Below are 15,439 nucleotides of genomic sequence, written 5' to 3' on the forward strand. Positions count from 1 at the left end.
GGGTCCAGGCAGTTCCTCACCCATCAATAAATAAAACTCTGGGTGGTCATCCTCAGAGGTCAAGCTGGAAAAGAGGTAGGGACTCGAGAGTTGAGCCATGGGTGAAGTGAGCAGTATGGGAGAGAGCAGTAGAAAATGGAGGATCTCCATAGGATCAAATATCCTTCTAGTACCCCAATCTTGAAATTTCTATCCAGTGAAATCCTACTTATCCTTTTAAGGCTCAACTCATATGCCACCAGTTCCATGAAAGTTTCTTTGCTTTCCCCAGCCTGAGAAAACAATCTTTCCTTCCTCTGATGTCCTCTAGGGTTTGGGATGGGGTGGGGTAGGGGTTCTCTACCTCCTAAGTTCTCTAGTTTGAGGTTTTCTTGGTTCCAATTACCCTGATTTCCAAAAAGCTTGGCAATATAGCACACTCCCTATGGTGTCCCCTGCGATTTCTCCACTCTGTGGTCTGATCTAAATTCCATTTGTCCCCTTCTTGTTGGGCATCAAGACCTCTGCTTCCTGATTTTTTATCATTGTTCACAGATTATTTTTTGGATAATTCTTTCCTGTCTTTTCTCTTTTAATGCAGCTTTAGGTCAGATATTTTGTCCCCAGAAGGCCAACCTAAGGACAGAAAAATGGGGCAGGGCCAGCCAGCTTTCTCAAGATATGACACAAGTGGTTTAGCCAGGAGAGATCTAGGGTTTGAGATTTTTCATGAAAACAAGCCCTACTCAAAAAGCTTTTAGGGGGATTTCCATTTCCTACCAAATCAAGTTGAACTCTACTGGCCTTCAAGGCCCTCCACATCCTGTCTTCAGTCTCTATTTCCAACTTGGTCTTTCATCATCATTCTCTTAGATGTAGTCCAAGCTATAACCAAAGTCATCTGCAGTAGTGGATTCATAGGCAGAAGATGGGGTTTTGACTTTTGGTTCTGCCATTAGGCACATGTGACTATGGCCAAACTACTTCCCCTTGCTGGGCATGGATTTTCCCATTTCTAAAATGATGTGGTTTGGACCATAAGCTTCTTTTCAGCTCCAAATCCTGTGGTCCTTTCCTGGAAGTCACCCCATTCTTTCTTGCCTTCTCTATCCTCACCCAGAATGTCCTCTCCTATTTCACATCTCTGCCTTATGAAATCCTATCCATCCCTTAAAGTCTAACTCAAATGTCTTTTGCTACAATAAAAGCTTTCCTGATTCACCTCTCTCAACTTCTGCCTCTTATCCCCGGAAGAGGGATCTCCATGGCTCAGAACTCATCTTGAACTTGGTTTGTACCTTTCTTATCATGTGATACCTGTATAAAAGTGGGCAGATGGGAGATGGAATCCTCAATTCTTACCACATACCATTTTGTAATGTAGTGATTTCTGTGTATGACTAGAGTATAAGCTTTGGGAAGGTGGGAACCATGCGTTTCCCACAGGGTCTAGAGCACAATCTTACAGCAAATAAGCGATCGATAAATGTTTACTTGGTCAATTAATGAATAGATAAATCCTGCCTCTCCCACTTACTACCTTACCTGCCTTCCATTATCTGCATGACCAAGTTACTTAAACCTCTCTCCTGGTACAAGTTTTATAATTTGTAAAATGAGGGAGTTGGAGGAGATGGCTTCTAGGATCCCTTCCAACTCTTAATCTATGAACCTAAGAAAAAAAAATTGGAATTGACCCAGTAAAATAACCAGATCTTGTTTCCTATCTTCCTATTCCCTTACTTGGCTGCTCTTCTGCAATGCCATCTGACCAAACTTGTCTAGCTACCTCTTCACTGCTAGGGTCTTCAGACTGGCAGGAAGGTCTTTGTCTCTTACTCTCCATATTTGGAAAAGACATGGTGGTAAAAGGAAAAGATTTGGAGCCAGAAACTCTGGATTTGAATACTAGGTCTGCTGCTTGCTACCTGTGCTCCTTAGACAAATCGCCTAACCTCTGGAGGTCTCATTTTCTGCTTCTGAAAAATTTCAGATTGTGACCTGATGATCTAAATGCATTCTTTCCTTTAGGTTCATTCCAGTTGGCTCCTACCCTCCCTCAGGTGTAGGTAGTTAAGCCCTGGACTGACCCCCATAAATAGGGCATAGATTCAATAGGGGTGTGAGGGAGGTGGCTCAAGGTTTTTTATTTTTTTAATTCAATATTTTATTTTTTCCCAATTACATGTAAAGACAATTTTAATATTTTTATTTTCAAATTTTGAACTCCAGATTCTCTTCCCCCCCTTCCCCATTGAGAAGGCAAGCAATTTGTTAGAAGTTGTACATGTGGCACGAGGTTTTTATCCAGCCTGGGCTCATTCTCTGTACAAAGGAGTCTGGATTTTGGAGAGACAGTTTATGAAATGGACTTTTCCAAAATGGGCAGGGGAGGGTGCTTACGGGGCATAGACTGAAACCCATTCTCCTAGGGATGAGCATTCTCAAACTAGCTGTCATCCTGTGGCTTTCTGTCAAATTAATGTTCCTAAGGCACAGAGGTCTGTCACTTTCCTGATCAAAAATCATTTAGTGGCTTCCTGTTTCTTCTAGGGCACAATACAGATGCCCCAGGCTGCCACTTAGGACCCTCCATAATCTGGTTTCAACCTTTGTTTTTCCAGACTTATTTTCTCTTACTTCCCTTCACAGACTCTGTTCTGGCCACACTGGATCAGCTGTTCCCTGATCATGGTGTTCTATTACCCTTCTCGGACCTTTTGCCCAGGCTGCCCCCCCCCCCCATCTCATCTGCAAAGAACTTTCCACTGACTCCCTTTGGATTAGAAGGCTTTGCTTCTTTCAATGTTTGGCTCAGGTTTCCCATCCTAAGGGAAACATCTTCTGACCTTGCTGCCACCCATCCAGTTGTAGTAGACGCTCTCAGCCCCTTCCCATGACCTAATGTACTTAGGTGTATATAATCTTACCCCTTTGGCCAAATATAAGGTCGAGTTTTTGCTTACATATTTATATTCCCTCAAGCAGGGCTTTTCACATAGTAAGCTCTTAGTAAATGCTGATAGACTAGATCTGAGAAAGAGAAGACACTCTGGGTTTATTCCAGAATAGTATCTCCCTAGACTAGTTTGAAGAGAATGAAGTCCAGAGGACACGGTCGCCTCTCTCTGTCTCTCTGCTGTTTGGACCTTTATAGGCTTCTAACGGAGAGCTAGAAGGAACTTTAGAGACAATTGATCCAACTCGCTTTACAGAAGAGAAACCTGAGTCTTGGAGAAGTTGTCATTTGCCCAGGTCACACAGGTAGGAAGTGACAGACTTTGACTCCAGAGGCAGCTTCCTCTCCACTGCCTTTGTTTTGAGTCAAGCTGATCTCAAAACTGGTCTTTGAAAGCTGAAAGCAGCTAATAAGTGTTAGGTGAGCCCAGCACTTTCTTCTTCAGTTCTGAATGGGTTATTGAGTGGCCCTTGGGTCAGGGCTGGGCATCCAGGTAGAGATGGAGTGCGGGCAATATTTCCTCTGGAGAGAAACTTTCTTTTCTGGAGAGCTTGACATATCGGGGTGGGAGTTGGGAGAATATTGGGGAAGAAGAGACAAGGCAAGGCGCAGGGGCTAAGTGGGTGGAGGCACTGGGGAAATGCCTTGGGGTTTTTGTCCATTTAGGAATTACACAAATCTCAGGAATTCTCTTCCCTTTATTCACCCCTGTTCTGAGTTCCACCTTTTGTATTGTCTGGTGAAAGGGTCAGGGCTCCTCTCCAGGGGACTTTTGGCTCAGAAGCTATGGGTTGGGACATCCCCTCCCTGGCTCTAGGTGTCCCTGGGAACAGGCCCCGTCTTGCCTCCAGGAACTCTATGAATTTCCTTTCCTGGTACCGCAGCAGAACTCTATATAAGGGAAGGAAAGAGCGAGGAGAGGCCCAGAGCTCAGAAGGATGAGTGGGCCAGGCATATTTGGGAGGGAGAGGCCCAGGGAGGGAGCCGAGCTGGGGTGACAGGAGCCGTGGAAGTCTCTCTAAGATGCCATTTTTCCTCCTTCCCTTTTGTCTCAGAGAATGGGGGCATCTTGGGCAGAGCCGTGGTGTTGACACTTTATCCATTAACTCACCTCTAGGTGATCTGGAAGGTCCTTACAGATCACATATTTTAACATCCCCAGTTTACAGATGAAGACATTTAAACCAGTGACTTCTGAGGTCACAGTAAATTGCAGATCCAGAATTTAAACCCAGGTTCTTTAATTTTGGAACCAAGCTCAGAGACTCAGTTTCTTCAGCTGTAAAATGTGGTAAATAAGGTATTCACCTCAAAATCAGGGTAGTAAGGGGGATTTAAACTCACTATCTAGTCAAAGTTAAGACAGAGGGGTAAGCAGAGAAGGATGATGCATAAGAATGGAGCTTAAGATTTAGAACTGAAAGGTTGATGCTTTGCAGATGAGAAAACTGAGGTACATTGAAGTCAAGTGATTTGTCCAATGTCACACAGGCCACGGTTTGAACGAAGGTCCTTCATTTTCTTTCCACTACCCTACCACTGTTTATTATTAGAAGACCTGGTGTCTCCTTCAAGATTATCTGTAGAATATAAAACTCTTCTCTCTTTTTACCTCCACTTACCTAAAAGCTGGTTAAATTTCATAAAGGGCTTTCTAGTCTAACTCTGCCCACATGTTGAACCATGGAGGGAGATCTATTAGAGACGGACTTCTTTGTTATCATAAACGATGTTTGGCTCTTGATTTGTGGGTGGGTCAGGGAGCACCTTCTGGGATGCCCGTGAAATCAGGTTGAATATTCTTGTGTCCTCAGTGCACAGGGCATCGCTAGACCCACTGGGGGTTGCCACAGTGATTCAAGAGATAGCAAACAGCCAGCTCTCTAGCCCCAGGCTTGGAAGAATGAACAGAATGGGTGGAACAGTGGTCAAGGCTGTCTTCAATTGGGTCTCCTCTTGGAAGGGAAAGGAAACCAGTGGGCCCTGACAAATCCTGGGTTTGTCACAAAGCCTGACCAAGCATGGCAGCTGGGGTGCAGTGCCCTTCCTGTGAGGTGGGTGGGGGAGCAAGGCAGGAAGGGGGTCTTCCTGGGGCAGGTCTGTAAGGAGCCGATTTGGTTCTGGCTACTCCCACTATCTCCCCATTTTTTTTTCTTTTTGACATAAAGCTATATTACTTCTTCCTAGTCCCATCCTCATCCCAGCACCCTAGGAATATATAGCAACTAGGGGTCTTCAAAAACTGGGAAAGCCCCTCCTCTGCCCCTAGATCCCTGGTATCTTCAACAAGAGGGCTGCCGGCACATTAGGCTGTGTCTGAGCACACCCAGCATGCCAGGTATGTACACTGAAGATAGAACGTAAGCTTCCTGAGGGCAAGGTCTGGTTTACTTTTCACTTTATATCAGCTCCTAGCACAAGACCTTTAGTTCTTGACTTGTCCAATGCTCATTGATTGCCCAATTGATGGATTGATTGGCTAAGGCAACCAAATGTCACAGTGGATAGGGCACTAGATCTGGAGTCAAGATAGACCCGAGCTCAAATACGGATACGGTCCCAGATACTTACTGGCTAATGACCATGGGCAAGTCACTTAACCACTGCTTGTCTCAGTTTCCTTATTTGTAAAATGGGGAAGATAATAGCATCTACTTTCCAGGGTGGTTGAGTAGATAAAAATGAGGTAATAAATAATTGTAAAGCTCTTTTCAAAACCTTAAAAGTGCTATATAAATGCTAGCTATTACTGTTAGAAGTAGTAGGGTGGGGATGTTGGCACTATGAGGGGGGGAGGATCACATCTCATATCATTAGCTTCCCTTGGGAAGACAGTGAGAAAAAGAATGAGTAGGGAAAACAAGTACTTCCTTTCCTCAGAAGGGTAGGGGCTTGGGGAAGGAGATGGACTTGAGCAAGTGGCCCCAAGCTATGTGCTTTAGGTGGGAGCCTATGTTTCTTAGAAGTGTGAGGGGGAGCTGGAAGATGTATGCTGAGGGACGGGGAAGAGAGCTTCCCTTTCCCTCTTAAGCTGTCTAGTCTCAGGCTTTTGGGTGTGGGCACCCTTCGGGGAGAGGAGTCATTGCATCCTGGGGTCGTTGAGGAAGGGCAAGCGCAGACAGCGTTCCTTAGATTGAGGAAGTTAGAAGGGACAATCTCTAAGGCCCCCTTCCAGATGTGATTTCTGTATTTTATGTTCCAAGGCAACAGAGTTCAGTGAATCTGGGGTCAGAGGACTTTCTTGTGTGATTTTGGTCAAGTCACTTCCCTGGCCCTCACTTTCTTTGTGTGCCACTCCATGTTTAATAAATACTTTCTCTCACTCCCAATTCTGTCTCTCCTTCTTTCTTTCTCCTTCTTTCCTTTCTTTCCTTTTCTCTCTCTATATCTATCTGTATACATATCTATATATTCTGTGGGTTTCATCTGACTCTATGCAAACCCTAGTGGGCCATTCTAGTGTAAAGGGCTTGGAGATTCTGAGAGCAAAGCAGAGAAAGTTGAAAAATGCAGGGAGCTGCTGCCCATCACTTTAGAGAGACAATCCTTGCCCTTCTTCTGGGGAGGCTTGAGTACCCCAGCCTTCTGTCTACCACCTTTCAGGTTCTCAGCTCTCTGTCTCCCAGATCTTATCCTATATACTTGTCTCCTCTATGCTGCCTTGAACTTCAGACCATAAATGCCTAGGGACACTTATGGACCAGACGTCTGTCTTCTGAGTTGAATCTGTATTCAATGCCATGTGTTTGAAGAAGGTTTCAGTATGTATTTACTGATGGTTTAGTTGACATTGCACACTGTGCCCCCCACTGCGGCCTAGGATTTTTCTGCCTTCTCAGTGGTCTCATTACCTTTTCTTTCTGGCTTTTTCTTGATGCCCTTTGTAACTAGTGGTTTCCAAGGAGGGAGGGAAGACTAGTCCTCAGAGACAGCACACCCAATTTGAGGCCCAAACTAGATAAAGAGACTCGTTCAATGTTCAAGGGCTAGAGCCAGGACCCAGGTATCCTTTGAATGCTACTTTCTTTGGGGTGGTGGTCTGCTGAGCACGTATAACTCTAGGCTCCCACCTCTCCTAATCCCAACCTCATTGCTTAATGTTATCTGCTCCCCCTTGGCCTGGAGAAGGATTTAAAGGACGGGACCAAAAGAGGCAGGCTGAAGGGACGTGCTCTCAAGCACCCCTGGAGTATTTGAAACAGAGAACACCAGCATGGCAGGGGGCCCTCACCCTCCCTGGCACATTCCAAGCCCTCAGAGCGGGTGGACAGGGGCCAGAGCCGCCAGAGGGAAGGAGAGAGCCTTTTAAGGAAACATTTCTCCATTAAAAGAAGAAAAAAAAAGAAAGAGAAGAAACACCCAAACAGAAAACAAAGCCGGAGGTCCGGCCAGTATGGAATGCACAGCTGTGGGGTGGAGGGATAGGGAAGGCTGCTGGGGAGCAGTAGGTCACTAGTGGAACCCAGACATCTGGGTGCCTGACCTTGGTCACTCTCTATCTTCTCTGTAGAACCACCTTTTTCTTTCTTTTCCTTTTCTTTCTTTTTTTGGGGGGAGGGAGGAAGGCAAGACAATTGGAGTTAAGTGACTTGCCCAAAGTCACACAGTTAGTAAGTGTTAAGTGTTTGAGGCCGAATTTGAACTTAGGTCCTTCTGACTCCAGGGCCCATGCTCTATTCCCTGTGCCACCTAGCTGCCTCGAGACCACCTCTTTCTAAAGGCAACTCTCTTCTCATGCCTTGCCCCATCTTCCCCCAGTCCCATTTGGATGCTTTGCCTAAGATCTCAGTAGAGCAATGGGGTTGCACATCTGAGCCGAGTTCTCAACCTTGGAGAAAGACCCTTCATCTTCCTTCTTTGAGGTGGGTTATCCCTGTTTTCCCATCCATTTCAAAAGACTTCTATTATCTGTTCTATCCCTCTACACATACCCTCCACTTAAATAGAGTCATCTTCCCCAATCCCAACTCCTAGGATTCAGAACTAAAACAAAAAAGACCTTAAGGTTTATCTAGTTTACTTTTCATTGTAAAGAGGAGAAAACAGACCCAGAGAGGGGGAGAGGAAGTGACCGAGGCCATGTAGTAGGAGGAAGCAGAGCTATGATTTGAACCCAATTCTTTTGACTCTGAATCTAATATTCTTCTCATGACTACACTATAGTGACAAACCCCCAGGGGGTTAAAAAAAAATCTCCATTTTAGTGTAAGGGTAAGAGTGATCTTTAGGGAAAGAGATTTCAGGGAGGTGGAGGCAGCATTTCCCTTCTCTACGTAGTTGGGATGATTACTAAAATCTGGCTTCGGCCCTTTCCTTTTGGCTTAGAAGGCGGTTAATTCTTAGATGTGGGCTGTTAACTTAGAGAGTAATCCTGGAAGACCTTCCCACCCCACCCCCCTCCTTCCTTCCCCAGACCTTGTGGGATCAGAGGTGGAGGTATGCTCAAAGGCTTCTTTAAGGGAGACGAGTCCTAGAGAGCTGACTAAACTGAGGTTAGAACTCACAGACCCAGAGTTTAGGTCGTAGGGTTTGCTGGTCTGAGCAAGGCTTCTTCTTCATGGCCCAGGGGAGAGGAAGACAGGGGAAGGGAGGTGACAGAGAAGGTGACTGTCTGTAGAAATGGACTTCACACACACACTTGGAGCTATCCTAGGCAAAAGGGCCTAGAGGTTTGATCTGGCCGAGTCAGCCTAGGGCTGACTCCTAACTCCCCAGACCTTTTCTTACCTTCCTTTCTGGGTATCCCGCTCCCCAACATGTGGCTCTTTTCCTGACCTGTTTGTTATCTAGACCTGGGGCTCTTAATCTTGTTTCTTTGTCGTCCCTTTGGCAGCCTGCTAAAGACTATGGACCCTTCTCAGAATAATGTTATTAAATAATTGATGGATTTGCTAAATTTCAGTTAGAGGTTAGTGACAATAAAGATGTGATGGTTTTCTTACCCAAGTTTGTGGGCTCCCCTGAAATCTATAATTTAGGCTAAGAGCCTCCCCCCCTCCAGCCTAGAGGGAAAAGGGGGAAAAAGAGAGAGAGACCTTTATGCTTTTGGAAGTGCATTTACCTAAATGCCTTTATTCATGAGCAAGTATGGATGATAGTCAAAATGATGGTGCTTTTCCAAGGTTCCTTTGATTTCTGGTCTCACAGAATTTCTCTGGAGGAAATCCATTGCACAGAAAGGGAAATTGAAGCCCAGCTATATGGCTTGCCCTGGAATCCCATAGTTATTGGACAAGGCTGAGCTGTTGTCGACCATTTTACTGAGTGTGAGACTCTCTGGTAAAATACCTCTTTGGGTCCCAGTTTCCTCAAATTTAAAATGAAATGGATGGAGCTGGGTGATCTTTAAACATTCTGTGAGTTTGTAGCAGGGCTGAGATAAGAACTAAGGAGTTATGATACTTAGACAGAGGCTCTTTTCACTGGTCGCTGCTTTCTACCCACAGTCGTCTAGCACCACCAACGTGTGGGGTCTGCCCCATCAGCACTGGTGTGGGTGCTGCTCTGGGTCACTTTAATGTGCTTGCCTGGCGTGATCTAGATTGTGGGCAGTGGGACCCAAGGAGGAGCTTGCAGGAGCCAGGCTGGAGGGACTGGTCCAAGTGACTGGAATAAAAGAGAAATCCTCCCCTTGCTTTGCTCAGAGCCTGGGTTGCAGGGACAGCAGCTGAGTTGGATGGGTTCACACCCCTGTCCACATCTGCCTGTTTGTGTCCCTTTCCTCGAAGACATTCAGCTGGGGGTCGATGCTGAGGCCGAGGCAGGGCAACCGCCTATGATGTGACCGGCCACAGCTTGTGCCCAGCTCTGGCTCTTAGGCTCGCTTGCCAGAGAGAAAGTCTCCCCCTTTGTCCCCCTTCCCCTGCCGGCTGGCCCGGGGAATCAGAGCCAAGGCTGAGACTGAGCTCCAAGAAAAACGTGTCCTGGGCTGGAAATAAAGAACAAGTTGAGAGTCTCTGATAAATGGCCCTGCTAATTGTCAGGATAATGGTTTGGCTGCCCTAACTGGTGGGGGGAATGTTATCACAAGGAGTAGAGAGCTCCCTCCCTCTCCCTCTGTCCCCCTGTCTCTCTGCCTCTTTGTGTGTCTCTGTCTTCTTTCTCTCTTTCTAACTCTCTCTCTCCCTTCCTTTTCCTTCCTTCCTCTCCTCTCCTCTTCCTTTCCACTCCTTTCCCCTTTCTTCCCCTCCTCTCCCCTTTCTTCCCCTCCTCTCCCCTTTCCTCCCCTCCTCTCCCCTTCTCTCCCTTCCTCTCCTCTCTTCTCCCTTTTCCTCTCCTCTCCTCTTCCTTCTCCTCTTCTCCCCTTTCCTCCCCTCCTCTCCTTTCCTCATCCCCTCCTTTTCCTCTCCTCTTCCCTTCACTCTCCTCTTCATCCCTTCCCTCTCCTCTTCATCCCTTCTCTCCCTTCTTCTCCCCTCCTCTTCTCCCCTTCCCCCTTCCTCTCCCCTCTTCTCTCCTTTCCTCATCCCCTCCTTTTCCTCTCCTCTCCCCTTCCCTCTCCCCTCCTCCCCTTTCCTCCCCTCCTCTCCTTTCCTCATCCCCTCCTTTTCCTCTCCTCTCCCCTTCTCTCTCCTCTTCTCCCCTTCCCTCTCTTCTTCTCCCTTCCCCTCTGATCAAATGACTTCTTTGTAAAGTGTTTAGTACAGCACCTGGCAGATAGTAGGTACTTAATAAATGCTTGCTTTCTTCCTTCCTTCTCACTCTGGATCTGGCTGGATTTTCATAATGCCAATGACACTGGCAATGTGGGATAGCAGAGAGGGGCCTGGATTGGAAGTCAGAGGCCTGTGTCTACATCCATTTTCTGCTGTTCACTACTCCTGTGACTCTGGGCAAATCCCTCAGCCTCTCTCTGTGCCTTATTTTCCTCTTCTGGACGTGATGGCCCTTGCCAGCTCTAATTCCATAATCTTATTATATTTACACTTGTATAACACTTTTCAGACTGGTTTTTTAAAAGTCATTCATCGATTTTTTTGATGCATCTTTCCCAGAATCACATGCTTATAGAGCTGAAAGGCACTTGAGAAATCAGCAAGTCCAGAGGTTCTTTACCTGGGGTATATTCTATATGTAATATATATTACATTTTATGTATATGATACTATATTATATATAGTATATATTATATAGATCCTGTATAATCCTAACTGCATTTTGCACAGTTGGCTTTCTTTGTAATCCTGTATATTTTACTTTGTGCATTTAAAGACCTCCTTCTGAGCAGAGGTCCTTAGGCTTCGCCAGACTGCCTCCGGGGGCCAGGACACAGAAAAGGTTAAAAACCTCTGGTCTGCAGTCATCTTCTTGTTTTCCAGAAGAATCAGCTGAGTCCTAAAGAGTTTCAGGAGCTTGCCGAAGGCTGAGCTTGGATAAGAACTCCAGACTCCAGTCAGTGCCCTAGGGACAGCTTTGGGAGTTCTTTTTTTTAGTCTGCCGGTGGGATTGTCCGCCTGGAATATGGCAGGAGGGGATGGAGACTAGGCAAAGAACGCTTGGCGATCTTAATGAGGGGGAGATAATGGGACTATGGAGGCGCTCACATCTCCCTCTCAGAGCTTTCAGCAGGGATAACCAGGCACCCACTTGACTGGGCCAGGAGGAGGACTTGATTGGATTGGGGGTGGGGTAGATAGATGAGCTGAGCTCTGGCAGGCTCCATTGGTTCTGGCTTTAACCAGTGATGCTGATGACGGAACCTAACCTTGTCCTTTCTGTTCCTCTTGTGTAGGTGGCTGCCCCCTGCATTCCTCCTTCTAGCCATGAACTGGTGGTGAGTAAGAGCCTTTTCCTTATCTTGCATGGTTCCCTCTTGCAGCTGCCTGCTGAGGTTAAGTCTACAGTCTTTGGGAATGTGTGAAAGGGGGTGGGGTAGGAGGGGATGTGCAGGGATGTTTGGGTGGGGAGTAGAGACTGGTGACTTCTCTGACCACAGCCTGGATTAGGAGGAAATGAATCACGTTCCCCTGACTGAGCAGATGCAGCCCATGAGCCACTCATCCACTGTGCTGTGGCCCTCTGTATGTAGGCCCAGGGTAGGGGTCTCCAGGGAGAACTTCACAAGGAAACATCTCCTTTCTCACCTCTCCTGTCCCAAGTTCTCGCTGCCTTTGGATTCTTCTATTAAGGGCCAGAAAAACACTGAAACAGGAGATGTAGTTTCTTCTTCCCCATAGACTTCTAGAGCAAATGTTCTTAACTTGGGGTTCTTTGGACTTGTTTCTAAAAGGTATTTTGATAACTATATTTCAATATAATTGGTTTCTTTTGTAATCCTATATATTGTATGTGTGCAGTTAAGAACATTATTCAGAGAAGGGTTGCATAGGCTGCCAGAGGAATCCACGATGAAAAAAAGATGAAGAATCCCTGGAGAGACCCCTTTTGACTAATAATAGTTATATTTAATATAATAGTCATTATTATTGTCATAGCTAATATTTATATTGTGCTTACTATGTGCCAAGTACTGTGTTAGGCGCTTTACTATTATCTCATTAGATTTTCACAACAATTCTGGGAAGTAAGTAGTATTATTATCCCCTTTTTACAGATAAGGAAACTGGGCAGACAGATGTTAGGGCTGATGACAGAACTCAGAGAGCGAGATGACTTGCTCAAGGTCACACAGCTAGTAACTGTCTGAGGTTGGATTTGAACTCGGGTCTTCTGACTGCAGGCTGTTGTTGGAATGGAGGCCCTCTTTAAACAGAGGTGATGGGTAATATGACTTAAATGTAATCTTTCAAAATGAAAAAATTTTAGATTCTAGAATTTTCCCTGACCCATGTGGCCTCTTTCTGTTTTTATCCTTCTATTTCTTTTCTGGTCCTAACTGGATTTGTAAATTTTGCATCTCTCTGCTTCACTAACTCCAGCCACCAGAAAACTATCATCAGAGATGCAGGATGCTCTGTTTACTTTGGGCCCCAGAATTATGGGCTGGGGAGAAGGGGGCCTCCAGCTTTGGACATTTGCCAGCTCTTCTCTAGGAAGGAAGGGCTCCTTCCCTTTGACTTATTCCTCCCCGTCCTCAGATGCCCCCCTTTCTATCTTTGTTCCTTCCAAGAGTTTTCCAAGTTGATCTTTCCCCTTGTTCTTTAAACCACAGCTGGAGACAGGCTGAGTTTTGGAGGCTGGAAGGGGGTCTGCATGTGTATGTGGTCTTGGAAACCTTTGGGTGGGATCAGCCTGTAGGAAAATGAGGAGGGCCTGCAGAGGGGAGAGAAGATGGCAAGATGGGGGAGAGCCTGGATGCTAGGGTTTCTGTTCTCAGCCCTGCATCTGACTGACTGAAACTTTCTGGGGCAAGGCATGCCCCTTTCTGGGCTTCGTTCTCTCCATCTGTAACAGTTCTCCAGAGACGGGGTTCTAGGTCTTAGGTTGGTGTTCTTGTTAACCAAGGTGAATAACTGTGATTGGTCAGGTGGGTTTAAAGCTGTACCAGAAGGCATTCAAGTCAGACACTAAGAAGAATTAGCTGCTTGGTTAGATAGATGGATGGATGAGGGTACCTGGGGGCATTTCCTTCACTCCAGTCTGGTCCAACTCATATTTATTAAACACCATAAGGCACTGTGGTTACAAAGACTGAACCAAAAGGAGTTCCAGCTCTCAAGGACTTTACATTCTGCCTCAGGGCAATAGATCCTACAAACAGATAAAGATACCCCAAAACTTGGTGAATGACTCTGTGATCTCATCAATTTGGGTGTTTCCCCCAAGGATGCAGATTTCAGGCTATTCAATGCCTGCCCATCCTGTGTGACTCATCTATGTCCTCCCAAAATTTCACTACAAGGAGTCAGCCAGTACACTGGAGACTTCTTCAGTTTCTCCTGACATTGCTGGGGCACCAGTGGCCATGCATCTGTCAACACTCACTCTCTACATGTGACCAGTCCATGTTCCCTTTGTATAGTATATGCTTTAATACATCCTTTTCCCTTTTTTGTCTTCAGAGCTCCTCTACTTCCGACCTCCTGCACCCACTCACCCATCCACCATGTACTTCTCCATGCCCTCTGGGTGATGCCCCTCTATTACTTCTTGGGAGGCAGTGATGTTCCGGGTCTTGAAGCCATATAGTGACACTGGCCAAATGTCCGTATTAAAAAGACGGGCCTTTGATGCTGTTAGAAAAAGACTGGGGTCAGTAAAAGTGCCTTTCATTTAATTTGCCAAAGATAAAAGACAGTGGGCCGAGTGAGCCTGATGGAAGGGAGGGAATCTGAGAGTAGCGGTGTGAGGAGGGAGTACATTTCCCAGTTGGGGTGGAACACAGAGTTCCTGAAAAGACGTGATTTGTAATAAGCCTGGAAAGGTTTGGGATAGGTTTTAAATGCCAAACCAAGGAGTTTATATTTTATTGTAGAGGGACTGGGGAACCACCAGAGGACAAGAGCGAGATCTTCCCTGGAGATTTTTCATAGCAAAAGAGATACTTACTCATTTCTCCAGGAGAGGAGGAAGAGGAGGAGGAAGAAGAGGAAGAGGAGGGGGTGGTGGGTTTGAGGTACAGTGGAAGCACCATCTTTGAGGCTGAGAAACAGACAGAGAGCCTTGAAGATCCGAGGCAGTATGGTGCTGTAGAGAAGATATCAGATTTGGAATCAGAGGACCTGGGCTCGAATCCTTCCTTTGCCACTTAACTACCTGTATGATATGAGCAAATCACTTTATACTTCTGGGCCGGAGTTTTCTTACCTTCCAGTTCTAGAGCTATGATTCTATAATTCTAGTAAAATGAACTATTTTAATAGAAAATATCCACCCACCCACCCCAACCCACCCAATGTCAGATAGAGAAATAGAGGATGCATTTTCCCTCAGGCATCCTCTGGTCCTTGCCATCCACCCAAACTCTATATTCCTTCAAGCTTGAGTCCTGGCACCTCCTTTGGAATCCTTTCTCGAGTGCCCCATCCCCCTGTGATCTCACTGATGCGTACAGTTCTAAAAATAACCTTAAACATCCCATCATTTTACATGTAGGAAGCTGACCTGTCCAAGATCTTGTAGTGAATCAGTAGCAAAAATGGGGCTTAAACCCAGTTTTTTTTCCTTGGAGACTGTGCCTTTTTTTAAATCTCATCCTTAAAGAACTCTTTGGTCACCTCAAATATGTATCCCATAATTAAGAAAGCCATCTTGCATTATTTGCTGTGGTTTTGTAGGTATTACTTCAGTTGTTTATACTAAATTATAAGCTGGAGGGCAGTGGCCTTGTCTTTTGCTTCTTCCTTATTTGCCTTCATTGACTAGCACTGTGCCTGGCCCCTAGTCCATGCTCAATGAATTCTTAAGATAAGAGATCTAGGAGGGTGGCTAGGTGGTACAGTGGATAGCGCAATGGCCATGGAGTCAGGAGCACTCAAGTTCAAATGTGGCCTTAGACACTAGCTGTGTGACCCTGGGCGAATCACTTAACCCCATTGCCTCCAAAAACAAAGAAAGAAAAAAAAAGAGAGATCTAGGGACACCAGTGGTCATCCAGTCCAA

General features: G+C 46.0%; 1 protein-coding gene across 10 annotated transcripts in view; it reads left to right on the top strand.

Annotated features, from left to right (window-relative positions):
- The window catches only part of TNS1 (tensin 1), a 251,546-nt gene that overhangs the window by 74,855 nt on the left and 161,252 nt on the right, over positions 1-15,439 (top strand). For all 10 annotated transcript variants that reach the window (XM_036754950.1, XM_036754952.1, XM_036754951.1 and 7 more), the window contains one exon: positions 11,670-11,711. The gene's annotated coding sequence lies outside the window, so the exon portion shown is untranslated. The remainder of the gene's footprint in view (positions 1-11,669; positions 11,712-15,439) is intronic.

The sequence above is a fragment of the Trichosurus vulpecula genome, chromosome 4 (genome assembly GCF_011100635.1).
Source record: "Trichosurus vulpecula isolate mTriVul1 chromosome 4, mTriVul1.pri, whole genome shotgun sequence".
Classification (NCBI taxonomy): Eukaryota; Metazoa; Chordata; class Mammalia; order Diprotodontia; family Phalangeridae; genus Trichosurus; species Trichosurus vulpecula.